The sequence below is a fragment of the Mustela nivalis genome (genome assembly GCF_964662115.1).
Source record: "Mustela nivalis genome assembly, chromosome: 7".
NCBI classification, from domain to species: domain Eukaryota; kingdom Metazoa; phylum Chordata; class Mammalia; order Carnivora; family Mustelidae; genus Mustela; species Mustela nivalis.
Genome location: NC_139026.1, coordinates 146,306,031 through 146,322,072, shown reverse-complemented (window position 1 = coordinate 146,322,072; position 16,042 = coordinate 146,306,031). Strand labels below are relative to the sequence as shown.

At 58.7% G+C, this 16,042-nt stretch overlaps 1 protein-coding gene across 1 annotated transcript in view; it reads right to left on the bottom strand.

The window, feature by feature from the left end:
• ADARB2 (adenosine deaminase RNA specific B2 (inactive)) overlaps nucleotides 1-16,042 on the bottom strand; it is a 317,484-nt gene that overhangs the window by 55,420 nt on the left and 246,022 nt on the right. The window lies entirely within an intron of this gene.

Here is a 16,042-nt window from a genome sequence, read left to right as displayed (position 1 = left end):
TGTCCAGGCCACCGCTATTTAGCAACATCTTGGAGGCTCTAGTGGAAACTGTAAAGCCATTACCAGGAAACCTAGGGGTCCATTTTCATGATCTTGGTGAGACCAAGTCACAAAAGGGAAAATGGGTCATTTGGGCTTGGTCAAATTTAAAAACTTTCATGCTTCAAAGGATGTCATTAAGAAAGTGCAAAGGCAACCCTTAGAATGGGAGAAAATATTTGCAAGTCCTACGTCTGATAAGGGACTAGTGGTCAGTATATATAAGGGAATCTTATAACTCAGAAAAGAAAAGACCCAAATAAAAACAGTCCCAAGGATCTGAACAGGTTTTTCTCCAGAGAAGACGTGTACGGGGCTCATTAGAAGACCCCCAAGATCCCGACTCGTCAGAAACGCAAGCCCGAACGACACGGACATGCCATTTCACACGGGCAGGGTGGCCGAGAGACAGGACAGATGGCCGCAGTGTTGTCCAGGATGTGGAGAACCCGCGGCCCCGTTCACTTCCAGTGGGAAGAGAGGCCCGAAAGTTCTCGAGATGTTGAGTACGTTTAGAAACAGCACTTCCCTGCTGGGTGATCCCCAGGAGAAGTGGAAACGTACGTCCACACAGAAGTGCGTGTGCCGGCGCTCAGGGCGTCACTCCGGATGCCAGGAAGTAGGAGCCACGTGCTGACGGTCCGCACGAATGGACGAAGACGGTGCGGCACATCTTTAACCTCGGATGTCATTTGGCTATAAAAAGGAAGGAAGAACCGATACTTTGTCCAGATCATGGATGGACCTCGAATAAAAGACGCTGTCAAAGAAGCCAGACCCAAGAGGCTGCAGGCCGCGTGGCTCCGTTCCCGTGGAGCGTGAGGAGTGCGGCGGTGCTGAGAGGCAGAAAGGAGGTGTGCGGGGGCCAGGGGCTGGGGAGGGGAGAACGCCGAGAAGGCTTTTTGCGGGGGGGGGGGGGGTGAACTTCTAAAATTAGATGGTGGTAATGGCTGCACCTGAAGATACAAAAAACCACAGGTTCACACACGTTCAAAGGAAGAATTCATGGTATTTGATTTAGCTCAGAAAATCATTATAATGAGATTAAAATGCAAAGTAATAAAAGCTCTAGATTTTCTTCTTTTACCTCGGTGCACCGTCCACACGCACCACACGTCAGAAACTTCACCATACTAAGCTGATCAGTGGGGGGCTTGCCCGTCCGCAGTGGTCCGGCAAGCTGTCAGGTGTGTTTAGAGGCTCTGGTGCCGGGCTATGGGGGTGGTTACGTGGGCAGTGTGGAAGGCTTTCAGAAAGACCGCTAGTGACATGGTGAGGCGGCGGCACGTGGATGTGCCAGGGTGGGTCGGACTCAGAAGGCCACCTGCCGTTCATCCCGCTCGCACGTTTGCACGTCAGGGTGGGGAAGCCAGGCGCTGCAACCCTGAACCCGTAGCAGGAAGACCAGAACGCTTGTTGGCCAGCACGGGCCTCTGCGGCTGCTTTGGGGGCATCTAACAGATGAATGAAAAATATTGCAACAAAAAATGACATGTTTTTGATATTTTGACAGAAGAATTCTCAGGACTCCAAGACCATCCCTGTGTTTACTACTGAGAGCAGAGGGTAGAGATGGAGAGAGCCCCCCTTCCCTTGTGTTATACGTTTTGTGATTTTGTTTTTTTGATGACATCTGGTTAATTAATTCAGACAGGCTACATCAGTTTGAGGAAAAACCTCAAAAACTTTCAAACTCTTTGACTAAATTGACTACTTATACGTAAAAATAATTTACGGCACTGGGAGGCAGAGCTCCTGCTTCCCTTTCTGTTTTAGGTTACCCCGATTTTTCCTTGTCCCCTTCCCGTTGACAAAAGTAAAAGAAGGTGAGTACGAAGCAGAGGACACTGTCGGTCGAAGCAGAGCCATCTGTGGGGGCCCTTCTCAGACTGGCCCATTTTCTGGGTCTGGGACCCGTGTGCACTGTCGACTGCCCACGCCGGCTGCCAGGGGCCATCCCAGAGCACGTCCCGAGCTCATCGAAGGAAAGTGCTCGAGCGCTTCTCACTCAACGGCCGGGCTCATTGCAAGTGCCCCAGACTTAGCTGAGTTTACTCCGTTTTTACGAGCTCTCCCCTTGGTTCTGCTTGACTTTGGTGCTGTAATGGCTTACTTTGGAGTCACCCTGTGTTACACAATACTTAGGTGGCTACATTGTGTTTTGGGGAAGGATGAAGTCCAAGAAGGGCCCCTTTAGTTATGGTCACCGCGGCCCTGGGGGTCGGTTTCACTCCTCCCCAGTTTTACCGAACGGCGAAAGGGCAGGTGCCCAAAGTCCCGCAGGCAGTACCGCGTGCACGGTCTCGGCTGTGTCCATGGTCTTGACCATGGGGCCTGCCTCCCTGTCCGCACGGTGCTGTGCTGTGAGCCCAGAGCCCTTCTGAGGGCGCTTTGATCCTTGCCCCCAGCACAGTTTTTCTCATCACACTAATACACAGCTCAGGCACGAGGCAGAGTGTGTGTGTGTGTGTGTGTGTGTGTGTGTGTGTGTGTGTAGCAGAGAAAGGGCGCCGCGGAGGACAGATGTGGGCCGCAGGTAACGCCTGGGGAAGGCGGGGCAGCCCACCAGCCAGACACCAGAAAGCCTCATGGCATAAGATGAGAAGGGCACGGGGTCGGGGCTGCTGCTGTGGGTGGGGAGACCCGCCGTCAGGCCCGCTCACGCCCCGGCCACACCGTGCCTGTGCCCCACACGCGCCCGTAGGCCCTGGCTGCGGCTGAACCCCAGACACGATCCGTGCTCCCTCTGTCCGGAGCTTGGTCAGTGGACATCTCCAGAGACCGAGGCCGAGCCCCCAGTGGTGTTTGCACAAAGTGCAGATAAACTCATGTGGAAAAGTCGACCCGTCAGGAAGCACAGTGAGGTCACTCGTGGGCGGGGCCTGCCGGTCACCTTGGGGCCGGCTGGGAGCCCTGGTGCCGGGCAAGCCTGCTGCCGGGTCCCCTTCCCCGCGTCAGCCGTGGAGCGGGACGCGCTGCGTGTGCTACGGAGCGGGCATCCGCGGATGTCCCACAAGCGGACTGACCCTCAGCTTTGTGTTCCTTAGTGAATGACACAAAGTCTGAGAGAGCTCAGCCCTCTCCGGGTCAGACCCATTTGAACACGTGGCTGGTGTTCGGTGCCGCGGGCAGCAGCGTCTGCCTTTGTCAGATGTGAGCCTCGTGGGTCAGAAACCGCTTCCCAAGACAAGGAGTGTTTGCCCGTGCCGCGCCCGCCCGCTCTTTCTCTGCGTGTGCCCTCGCTGCTGAAGCTCACGCTGTCCGTCGGGCCACTCCGCTGTGCTTTCGTGAAGCTTCACAGGGTTAACAGTTGCGCCTTCAGCGTTTCAAGGTGGATTATTTCCTGCACTTTTGCAGCTTTCCTCTTATAAGGAGTGTTCTTTCACAAAAGCCAAACACATTTGTATAGAGTTAAAATTAACTTTGTATTTTGCTGTGGTTTTCTATAGAACGTGTGGGATTTCTTTGTGCACTTGCCGTGTGTAGGATGTGCTCTCGTTAACAAACAGTCTTTGTTGTGGGGGACCCGTTAGCCCTCTCTCCTCTGCTTCCACCAGACGCTCAACGCAGCTCTACAGCAGCATCGTAAAACATAGCGTAATTATTGGTTTTCATTTCAAACCTTTCCTGTAGTTCAGTTCTGAAATTTTAGCATGAGTAAGAATCATTTGGGGGCACTTGTTGGAAATACAGCCCAAGATATTCCGATTGGAAGTCTAGGCGAAGTGCCCAGTATCTGCATTTTAAGATGTGACACCCAAGCAAACGTTATGCTGGGATTACTGGACCACAGTTTGGGGACCACGTTGACCAGCTACGAGCAGTTCTTTATCCTGTTCTCCTCTGTGTGTTCCTAGCACTGGGCCCGTCACCGGAGTCCGGGTTTGCTCAGTAAGTACTTGTGAAATGGACGGATGGACGGACAGACGGTCGGACGGATGGACGGACGGACGCACGGAGGGACGCACGGATGCATGCGGGTGTGGACGGACGGATGGACGGGTGCGTGGGGAGCAGTCTGCAGCACAGCTCACAAGCCGTCAGTCAGGCTGTGCACGAACTGGCAGTCATTTACGTCTTTTCTAACCCTAAAGGAACATCCTGATCCATCTTAAATAAGAACAGGTAAGTCCCTGCCTAGGTAGGATATAGTCTTTCCCTTTTTTCTGATTTTACAAGTCATCAAAGCAAAACCTGCAATCCTGAGTATCTCGTTGTTTTTGCCACTAGCTCATGGCTTTGTTTATTCCATTCAGTGCGTGCAAGTCAGAGAGATGTTTGCGTCGCGAACAGACTGGCTTCCAAGTGCCTTAACACTGAATTTGGGTTTGAATAGTACTAAATGGGTCTTCACATTGGGCTGTTGTGGTTGATACGACCATTCATAGCATGTTTCCATATATTTTCATGACGAATGTAAACACAATTAACTCTTATTCAAGAGTAATTTGGTTGTAAAATCCAGTGATTTCTAAACGTGTCCCCCATTTAAAGAAACTCCAATATGCAAACATTCAAATTTGTGGAATGCGTATAAATTCAGCATCAATTCATTTGAAATGGTTCTTTGCTTTTCCACAGGGTTCAGTGCCGGAGGCTTTCCAGCAGCGGGAGTCCGTAAGACATTCACCGCGCCACTCACTTTGCAGGAGTCCGACCCGGCGCACGTGGGCTGTGGCGCACCTTATTTCCTCGTCCTGTGCGTCCCGTGGCTGTCTCTCGGGCTCTCTGTGACTTTCCCAGTGAATTTTACCAGTTTACCCTCCGTTCATCAGTGTCTGAAGTACTTGGTGCCTAACCAACGCTCTAGGCACGCAGAGGACGTTTCTCTGGTTCTCGCACACCTGCCTGCGTTGCGGGAGCCCGTTGGCGTCTGTTAAATGAATGCCCTCGCGGCAGAGCTCGGTCGTTCTAGATTACGACACACGAGTCCTGCACGGCCGGGGAAGGGAAACAAAGGGTTTGCAGGCTCCTTGGTAATTGCTTCTTGTCATAAAGTAAGAACGACCTTTGCAGCTCCATTTAGGTTGAGCCTCTTGTGAGTTATGAGGTGTTCCTCACGGAAAAGACATTCCTGGACCCCGCTCGCCCTCCGGAGACCACAGACATTCTCTGGAGCAACAACCACACCTTTTCAGCCCACCGAGGGTCGCCGTGTCAGGTGAAGTTTATCGCTGTCCTTCGCACGAGGAGGAATGGTTCAACTCATCACCTCGGCTGTCCCTCCGCCATTCCCAGTGGCCGTGGCCTTTGTGGAGGCCGTTCCGCCTCCCTCTGCTCCTGTCTCCCGCGATGGGAACAGCATGTGGCCCGGCAGTGGAGGTCCACGGCCCACTCCGGACCCCGGGAACCAGCAGGAGGAGGTCGTGGGACGGGCGATTTTAGCGTGAACTGGGAGAGGTGTGCCGTGAGCAGGAGCTGACGTGTCCGAAGCCAGTTTCCGGGACAGCGGGGTGAGGTGGGTGCGTGTCGCACGCGTGTCCAGGCACCTCGTGCAGGGCTGTGCGGGTGGACACTTCTCTCCAGATCAAGTTCTAGTCCTTGGCCGCATGGGCGCGTGTTGGGGTCCGCACCCTGCCGCAAACGAAGGTCGCAGCTGCGTCAAGCACTGTGGACGCTGGATGTGGGCTCCCGCCACAGGTGAGCTGGACGCTGGCTGGTCCTCCCTGGAGCTCCAGGGTCTGGTCCGTGTCCGGACGTCGGGGACCATGGCCTCCGGGCACGTTCTGGGTGTTTCCTGGTGCTTCGTATCTGCTTCCCAGGTTGTCCGCTGCCGGTGGAGGCTGCGTGCAGGGGCGCTGGCGGTGTCAGCTCTGCCCGTGGGTTGTGGGCACTCGGGACAGTTGGCCTCACCAGGCCCCACATGAGGAAACCCGTTGTGTTGGTCACCTCAGCCTCTTCGCGATGCCTCCTTCTTGGACCCCTGCCATGCTGGTCTTTGTCCACTGGGACGGTTGGTTGGAAAAAGAGCCACTTGTTTCGGGTCTACAGGGCCAAGCCAGTGGACAGGGCCAACGAGCCCCGGAAGGGAGTCTCTGCCCCTGCTGCTGTCCTGGGCAGGACGGCTCGGGCCGGGCCCCTCTGCTGGTCGGGGTACGGGGTCCTGGGGCCGGGCAGGAAGGCATGTCACCTGCAGACCCAGAGTTGTGTCTTCAAGCTCATCCAACTCCTGCCGCGTGGCGTGGCGTGGGAGGCCGAATCTGCGCTCGTCTTGCTGCTGCCGACACGCATGTGTGTTTGCTCTGAGTCCTCGGCCCAGGTCCCGGGGGTACCCTCTGCCCGCGACCGTGCAACCTGAGCGCCGTTCACCGAGTGCTCTCCTCATGCGGAGACCGTCTCCCACAACGCTCCGTGAGGACAGGCTGTGCTTCGGCCGCGGAAACCGGATTCGTCATCACGAGCATTGTCCTCCAGCCCGAGGGAACCCTCCTGCTCCTGAAGCAAGCCCCTCGCTTGGAGGTGGACGGGGACTTGGGTTCTGCAGGCTTGTAACTCCGAGTGCATGAACTCACAGTTCCACTGAGTGCACGAGTTTAGAACAACGCATTTTCCCGATGTTGAGCTGTGGGGCCATGGTTACGGGTCTGGGACTCTGAGCCGCTCCCTCTCTAAGCTGCGATCTCTCCACCCCCCTGTGATGTGAAGGAAAGTGGCATTGGGAAGCCAGGCCTTTGCACCAACCCCGGGGGGACTGGAGCAGACGCTGCGTTTTCCCGGAAAGACAGCCCGGCCGGAAAGGGCTGATCATGTGATACGTCCGACGGCTGCTGCTCAGCGCGGGGGACGCTGTCTGTGGCCACCGCCGCTCACCAGCTGACTGCGGGCAGAGGGTTTAATGTCTGCCTCCGTGTCCTCTTCTGTGCAACAGGACACGAGTCGCGCTGCCTCCAAGGACGTCGTGAGGCTGGACCGTGCGATCGTACGTCAGGCGCAGCGGCCGTCCGGGGCCTGGGAAGCAACAGCTCCTGACATCCCTGTGGGGTCTGCGGCGCTGCTGTTGTGCTCCGTGGCCGAGGAACAGGAAGACGCCGGGTGGGGGAGCTTGGTGGACAGACGCTGCCGGTCAGTCAACTCTTCTATTAACTGTATTTGAAAATGCCAAACCCAGTGCCGGGAACGTTGAAGCTGACGGACATGCTCAGCTCCTGTTACTTAAGTGCAGCAAACTGGGGCGCCTGGGGGCTCCGTCAGTGAAGCGTCCGCCTTCTGGGAGGTCACGATCCCAGGGTCCTGGGATGGAGTCTGGCATCGGGCCCCTGCGCAGCGTGGAGCCTGCTTCTCCCTCCCCAGTGCGCTCCCCCTGCTTGTGCTCCCTCTCACTGTGAAATCAAGAAAATCTTTGAAGAAAATTGCAGCAAATGTGTTTCAGTAAGAAGTAAGATGGGCGAGGCACTCGTAGAAACACACGCTGCACATACCGTGCGCACGTTGCATGTGCCTCGTGTGACCACGTGTCCCGCGAGTGTGTCCTGTACGCACACGGACATGGCGTGTGCATTGTGCGAACGTGTAATGCGTTGTTCACAAAGCCTTCATCACCCTCACCAAGGAGAGACGTTTAGAAGGGTTTTCCCGTGTGCGTGACACTGAGGTGACCTGTCAGCTGTTCTGGGGAAACAAGTGAAGCTTTGGGGGAGTGCTGGGCCAGCGGACGCAGAGGTCGAATCCTTCCAGGCTGGCGGACGCGGAGGTCGTCTTCTTTCTGCGAAATGCGGCTTTCCTCTCCCCGTGGGCCGTGGGAGGTGCGCGGTCACAAACCCAGACACGCAGGAGGGTGAGAGGCTGCTTGCGCGATCACCGGCTGGACCCGGACGGAGTGGGAGCAGACCAGCCGGCGAACAGTTCCAAGGAGGCAGACAGGCTTCCGGAACCTTGTGGGACAGCGGGTCACCCTGGCGTCCACGATTCCATGTGCTGCGGTCGTGGCAGCATCTGCCCTGGGCACTTATCTGATGCAGGAGAGTGGCAGAGAGAGCCGGGGTTGCTCTGGGGCGACGCCTCGGTGGTGACCGCGGTGCAGCCCGTATCGGGAGGGCACCACCGTTCTGGATAAAAGTGTGCTTTCCTCTTGCTTCCTGCCCCTCGTCTCAAACAAAGTACCCACTGAGCAGCCTTCCACAGCCTTGCAGAGCGAGCATGTACTCCAAGCCGCATGACAATCCAGGAGGTTCCCTCGGGGTCTCCCTTGGTTGTCTAGGGTCACCCAGAGTAGCTGAGGGGGAGGGCCGGACCCCACGCGAGGATCCGCCCGTGCTGAACCCCGAGACTGAGACGGAGATGCTAGGTGAGGGAACCTTCACCCTGGCTCCGTCTGGGGCCCACGTCAAGCCTCTTAGAATTCGAGCTGCTGAAGGTGACCGCAGAGGGAAAAAGGAGCCACGGCCACCGGGGGACCGAGGTCCTGCGTGGAACCAGGGCTTCTTCATCAGCCCTGGTGGCCCTGCCCTGGGTCAGCACGGCTTACCTGCACGTGCATGCTCGGAAGACACGTTCCTACGGGAGTGAGACTGGATGCTGGGTCTGAGCTGGGGGGCTGGTTGCATCCTGGAGGGGGCTGTGTGGCAGGAGCACAGCCAGGTCACAGCGTCCCCACCACAATGCCGCTCTTCAGGCCTCTCTGCTCTCCAAGAGGGACGGGACGGTGTGAGCAAGACAGCTGGCGGCGCCCATGCCCGGCGCCTGCCGGAGCCCCTCCCCACAGCATCTCCCGTGAACTCGCTCCTGCTTCTCGGCTGCACACGGGGCTGCCGAGTGTTCGGCACACAGGAGCGCCGGCCCCCGTGCACGCGAGCCTGGGGTGGGCGGCACGTGGTTTGCTCCTGCCAGCGTTGCTGCCAGCCCACGGTAGGAGCCTGTGTGTCCCAGCAAACCTCACGACTCCCTGGAAGCCTGGCCCTGCGTGGACGGGCTCGTGTCCCCTCTGGCTGCTCTGGGCGTTGTGATGTCCCGTGTACAGAAAGAGGACACCCCGAAGCGCCGAGCCTCCAGCTGTATCCTCATCACGACGACACGGAGGGCCACCAGTGGCCACAGCGTGCTGCTCCGTTGTCATGACCAATCGTCAGAACAGCCCTTCGCAGGCACCAGAGCAGCACGGCGGAGAGGTCAGGTGGTTCCACGGGAGAACAGCTTTTGCTAAGTCTCTGAGATGCGTCGCCAAGGAGGGCGTGTTTCTCCCACCTCTGCCTCCGCCGCGGCTGCCTGTCTTCTCTCCAGGCGGAGCTACACGCCTGTGCATGAGTGTGCCACGGGTGCGCAGAGCATGTGGGTGTCTGAGAGGCAGACAGAGGCCTGGGAAGCACTGATTTCGCTCTGCGGGACCAAGGGTGGCTTCCTCTTGACTGCTTGGCTCACTGATTAACGACATTAACAAAAATCGGACATGATCATGTCATCCGACTTCATAATTTCTCAGTGTCGGGGCAGAGGACAGCGTCCGCTTGTCCTCCCCAGCGCCGGGCTATCTGCGGGACTCAGGTCTCCCCATCCTGACTGACGGCCATCACTGTGTTTGACTGGAAGGAAACATCCCGCTCCCTACTGCAGGGATGCTCCGTGACAAGGCGGTACCATATTTGTTGGAGACGGTAAAGACCGATGCTAGGCCCCTCACATCTTCCGGCAACGCACAGGGACTTTGCATCACCACGCAGCATTTGTAATACTTGCGTCCCCAAATTAACTGCTAGCACCCGAAATCAAGCGTTCCGGGACCTTCCCTGCAGCTCGAGAGGGGAGGGGGGGGTGCTGCCCTGGCCCAACCCGGGTGCCTTCTCTGCACTCCTCAGAGCAGCCCCTCCCCCCTCCGCAGCGAAACGAAGTTGTTTCTTTGTTTTTGTTAACCGATGAAACGGCATTGTGTGGGGAAGGCCCCGGCCTCATCCGGGGGTCCCTGGTCTGTGGCTGGTGTCCGTGGTGGTGGTCAGGGAAGAGGGCTGTGTTTCAGGGGCCGACTCGGCTGAACGGTGCGGTGTCGTGGCACCGAGTGGGTTTTCTTCCGCGGCTGCAGAGATGCGTGTTTTCTCTCAGAGGATGGCCCGCGTTCGCACGGGGCGAGCGAGGTCTCAGTCACGTGGAGGACACTTTTGTTCATTAACTGAGTGAAGTGTGCGCCTCCGTAGGGAAGCGGGGGCAGGGCGGGAGGGGGACCGAGGCCAGAGTGACAAAAAGGCTGAGCTGGCGGGTCGGCCCAGGCCGTGAGGTTGGGCCGCGGTCGGCTAGTGCCGGCTCGTTCTGGCTTGGATGGTAGCGCAGAGCGTTCTGTCCGAAGGTAGTGGTGGCTGCGTCGCCGGGGCGCATGTTTGTGGCCCCCCACATTTGTATGTGACACAGAACCCCCAAGACGGTGGTGTTGGGTTCAGGGTCTCTGGAGGGGAGGTGGTCGTGAGGGCGGGACCCCACGGGGGATTAGTGCTCCCTCCACGCATGTAAGGACGCCGCGGGAAGACGCTGTCTGGGAGCTGCAAAGGGTCCTCATGGGACGCGGGGTCTGCCACACCGGGATGTCAGCCTTCCGGCCCCTGAGCTGGGGGTGACCTGTTTGTTGATACCCCGTCTGCAGTGCTCTACTACAGCAGCCCAAACGGACTCCCCAGGGATGAGCTTCTGGAAGCATCCCAAGATGCTGAATCCCCCCCAGAGGTTCCCCAGTGAGGTGGAAATCCTGCCCGGCAAGAGGCCACACTCTGTCCCTGCTCCCGCTGAGCACAGCTGTCCACGCCGCCGTCACCCACCCTTCACGCCCAGCCAGGCCCAGATCAGCCTTTACTCCTGTCTGGACGGTTTCGAGTGGAAGCGAGCGTGCTGGTTCCCTGACACACAGTTCTTTGGGGACAGTGGTGGCGAGGGAGTGCGTCTCGGCAGAGCAGGGAGAGGACGAGTGAAGGGAGGCGTGTGTGGGTGCCTCTAGGCCCCTCGAACCTTCCGGCAATGCCTACGAGCCGCAGGGGAAGTCCCCAGAGCCCCCCGGTCAGTGTTTGGCCGCGTTCTGTGGCTCACTGTCTCTGTGGCCAGAGTCGTGCTCTGGAGATGGGTCGGAGCCACGGCGGGTCTCCTGCGCCAGCAGGTGCCTAGATGCGGTGAGGTCAGGACCTAGTCCCACTCCCCAAGGACACAACAGGAAAACAGCTGAGGAACTGAACTCCTGTCAGACGTGGACATGAGACAACGCCTTGCTGGCGTGCCGAAAAGGCCAGAGACTGACTTAGGGTCCAAAACTGTCTGTCTCATGGGACCCTCAGAGCTCCAGGACTCTGCTCAGATGTCATTCAGGAATTGCCGCAGGCCGGACCCGTGGCCGACGGCAGAGTCAGTACCGGCTGTCCCTTCCTGTGTCCCCGGAGCCCTGTGGGCAGGACGCCTGGGCATCTGCTGCTGGTTTTGGGTGTCCTTGGGGAAACCCGCATGGACAGTGTTAAGCCATTTCAAAGCCAAGTGGATATGATTTCCACAGCTATCTGTTTTTTAATTTAAGTCTATTTAAAATTTGAGGGCCCCTCTATTGCTAATTTGTTATGACAATATTAATTAACGGTTCTGCATTACGGCGGTTAGGATGCCACTCGTGTCGAGTGAGAGAGATTAGCAGGAGTGTGAGATCAGAACAACAGTCTGTAAACTGGCCAGAAGCAGCTGGGGGTCACCTTGGGGTTTGGGAGAAGGAGGGCACATTTGCGCAGATATGCTGTTAGCGTCCCGCCGCACAGCTGGGGAGAAGGCAGGAACAGACCCTCGGCCTCGTTCCGCAGCTAATTCTGGGGGCAGATTCCAGGAAAGGGGGCCGTGCGCTGGAGCTCTGAGCCACATTCGCTACGAAATGCTGGAACTTAAAGACTGATTGTTCCTTTCCATCGCACCCTAAATTCCCATGGTTCTCATCCCAGCCCTAGCCGCACATGGGGGAGCAGAGCCAGGCGGGGTTACTGCCCCGCAAGGACCCCCGGAGGGCGCGGTCCAAGCAGCCCCCGTGTGCACAGGCTGGAGGTACTCCCCCTCTTACTCTGGGGGAAAGACGAACCTTTGAGACACGTGGAAATCGAAACAAAACAGAATGAAGGGGATGGACAAGTGTGAGAGAAGCTCCCGCAAGTCAGTCTCCAGGTCAGTCTCCAGGTCGGTCTCCAGGTCGGTCTCCAGGTCGGTCTCCAGGTCGGTCTCCAAGTTGGTCTCCAGGTCGGTCTCCAAGTCAGTCTCCAAGTCAGTCTCCGTGCTTGTTTCCTGAAACCCCGGGAGCTGCTTCCTGAAACCCTGGGGTCAGGTACCCACTGTCCTTCGAGGCCAACCCCGTGTACCTCCTCCTGTCCACCATGGGAGGCACCGGGGTGATGCCTTTCGGATGGGATCTCCTGCTTCTACGAAGTCAGCTCTTTTCATGCTGGGTTGGGAAGTGAAGGCCGGAGACAGATAGAGATTTTGTGATTTTTATCTCCTTTTTTTATGATGATACTTCCAGGGAATGAGTATTTAGAGATTATCCTTGACTTTTAATGGGGTTGTGTCCCGATAAACCCATTGTAAATGGAAAATATCCTCAAGCCAAAGTTGCATTTAATACGCCTAACCTTGACCGTCCCACGCAGCCTCCCCGGCCTGAGACGTGCACAGCACGCGGACCTCCGCCCACGGTCGGGACAATCCCCGCCACGGCGCCTACTCGGGAATCCGGTGTGGACGCTCTCACATAGTGTATCCCGTACGACGCTCACTGTGGAGAGCTGACGGCGGGTATGGGTGTGGGATGGCTATCCATGGACCCGCTGTGACCCCCGTGATCGTGGGGCTGACGGGAGCCGCTCAAAAGGCAAGTGCGCCTGGGACAAGACTCTAAACCCAAACTCAAAACTCAAAGAATGGCTTCTACTGAGTGTGTACCGCTTTTGCACCGACGCAAAGCTGAGACGTTGTGGAGGTGAGGCATCTTGAGTTGGGGACCGTCGGTAGATGCTGATGTGGACTCGGTGTCACTTGCAAGCATCTCAAGGAGCCCTGTTCTGAGAAGCAGCACCGAGAGCAGGCCAGGAAAGTGGGCCAGCTACCTCCTGGTCTGCCCTGGCGATCCTTATCCACGGATATTTGCACAGTGCACAGCCTGCACACCTGTGTGTGAGTTACAGACCATCCCCCTGGTCTGTACTGTGTTTTAGAGAATTTAATAAAGCCTTGGCCTTAGCCCTCTGGATAAGAGACCTGAAGCCAGATCTCAGGAAAGTAAAGGAACAAAACTAGCTCAGTTCTGAGAAATGCCCCGATAAAGGAGTTGTTGAAAATCAGACTTTGGGGAATACCTACGATATTCGTTGTCACTGGGCCTACTGCTCTTCAGAACCGCCTCCTTCAAACTGGCCATGGAAGCAAGTGCTGTTTGCCTTTCCTGGTGGGGAGGGACCCTCTGCCTGTGCGTCCATGTCCTGCAGCCCAGCAGGGCTGGTGCTTGGGTGACCAGCACAGCACGGTGGCCTCTCTGGACAGGCTGCCCACGGTCCTCAGCTGAGGGGCGCTGGAGAGCTTGCTCTCGCCCAGACTTGTCGTCAGGACAGAGCGAGTCTCTGGCATGCCCTTCCAGGCCGGTGTGGACCTGGTCTCCAGGCTGAACAGGGCAGGTGAGCTGACCTCCCTGCATGGAAATCAGAAGTGTGGGGTCCCGCTCCACGCCCCAGCTCGTGCACTCCCACCGGCCCCCGGTGCCATTACAATCGGATCCTTCCTTCGTTCCCCATCACTTACGGGGGCTTCCGGCTTCCAGCAGAGAGCACACATTCTGTACCGCCCACGGAGCCTTTGGGGAAAGCCCGCGGGACTGTGCTTTGTGACCCACCACACTCCTGGCTGGTCATTCCGCTCACCTAAGACCGCCATGGGGGGCAGAACCAGGAGTCAGGGCTGGGAACGTTAGAACGGCCAGTCCGGCAGTGAGCAGGGCTGCCGTGGGCCCCGGCTCAGGGGGACCTGCCTTTTCCGGGAGCCTGGCCGGGCCAGGGCTGCTGGCTGTCCCTCCTGGCACAGGTGTTAACAGCATAGTTAGGGGATGAAGGGTCGTGCCTTTGCGGACGTGGAGCCCAGGACCACGGGGGAAGGATCGGGCAGAGCAGGGAAGCAAGGCACGACTTAGACTCTTGGAATCTTTTTTTCTTTGAATTAAAGATCAGCCCCTGAATCCAGCCCCCAAATCCAGACCCCGAATCCAGATCCCGAATCCAGACCATGCCCAAGACAGGGATTCACATTTAGCAAAGCCCCCAATGACGCCTGGCCCTGGGTCCCCTGGCCTGCTCGGCCCCACGCAGCCCTGGGGTGCAGGGGTGAGGGAGCAGGTAATGAGCCTGCAGCACGGCGGCCTCAGCTGTGAAGGGTGAACCACAGCCTCCATCATCTGGTCGGGGTGGGCAGCAGCCGTCAGAGGAAAACAATTTTGGGCCGTGGCTCTAGGTGACGAGCTGCATCCTGGGGTCCAGTGGCTGTCACAAAGCAGTGGTGCGGCCTGGCCCCTCCCTCCGGGCGCTCAGGGGTCACAACATGAAAGGACGGGGCATCAGGCCAGAGCTCACTGACAGGCTCCAGCCTGCAGGGGAGCGGGTGCGGGGGCAGTGGGGGAGGCGGGATGGGGGGACAGGCCAGGCTGGCGGTGGCCAGCTGGGGGCCAGGGTGAGGGGCCTCCTCAGGAAGGGGCTGGGAGACACAGCATAGCCGAGGGCGTGGGCAGCCCAGGGCTCACCCGCTGCGGGGGGCATCACCCTTTCCTCGGCGCTGTCGGCAGACTTCCACCACGGGGTCCCGAGTTCAGGGACAGAAAGGAGCAACGGTGGACGCAGGACAGAACAGGGTGTGGGAGGTGAGAGCAGGGCTGCGGCCCCCACCCCGGGAGGTGCTCGGGGATGGAGTCGGACGCTGAGCCGCTCTGCAAACACCCGGTTTACCTGACCCTGCGTCCCTGGGAGGCGGGATCGAAGGGCAGGGCAGGTGCCGACGTGGTCTGGACGCCTCCAGCCTCCCCTTAAGTGCTCAACTAACCTCCGAAAATAAGTGACGGAGCCGGAGGCCGAGGTGGCAGAGAAACAGGGACCCGGCAGTGGGGGCGGGTCACTGCCAGCCTCGCGGCTGTCACCCTGATGAGGGAACGGGGAGCGCTGGCCCGGCTGCCCCTCCGCCCCGGGGCCCGCACCGGAGCCTTTCGCTGAGAAGGCTGCGCAGCTCGCCGTGCTCCGCGGCCAAGCCCCCCATCCCCCCACGTGCTGGCGGACTCGCAGCCACACGGGGCCACGGGCTCCCTCACTGCCCGCTCCCTTCTGTGCCTGGCCTATGTGCACCGGAAGCGGTGGCCACAGAGCGGTCCCGGAGCGTGGGGAGAAACGGGTTTTCATCCCCAAGCACCGCAGGACGGGGAAGGACGCCGTGGTGTCCAGGCGTCAGGATAGTTCGCGCCGCACGGACGGCGCTACATGGTGTTTCCCGAATAAGCCGGGGTGAGCCAGGGTGAGAAGCAGACCCACCGTTGAAATCATAGGGGTCGTGACATGACCTTGACATGACCATGATGCTGGCTCTCAGCCCCCCTCCCCCGGAGCCCTCTACTGCCCATCGGCCGAGGCCTTGGACCCCACCTCCATCTGGCCCGGCTGGGGCCCCGAGCGGGCCGCGCACGCACCGGCCTGTCTCTGGCCTCACTGAGATGAGGTGAGCCACACCCGTGGGGCTCTCTCTGGGCCCCCAGCTGGAGACGCCCCCCGACCGCCCGGCGCCACACACCAGGTGGGCTGCTCTTCTGCCGCGCTGCCCAGTGGCCGCGTCCCTGAGTGGCCCAGGCAAGACACCAGGTGTCCTGCTGCTCACCCAGCTCTGGGGACCAGGGCCCCGCTCCTCGCAAGGGGTGTCCCTGTCTCCAGGCGAGCGTGGCTAACACAGGGTCTGGGCACTCTTTACACTCACGCGCTCACTCTCTCCAAACCCCCAAATGTCAATCCTAATGATGAAGCTGGGCGACCAGGCCTTTGGAGGGCGCCGGGCAGAG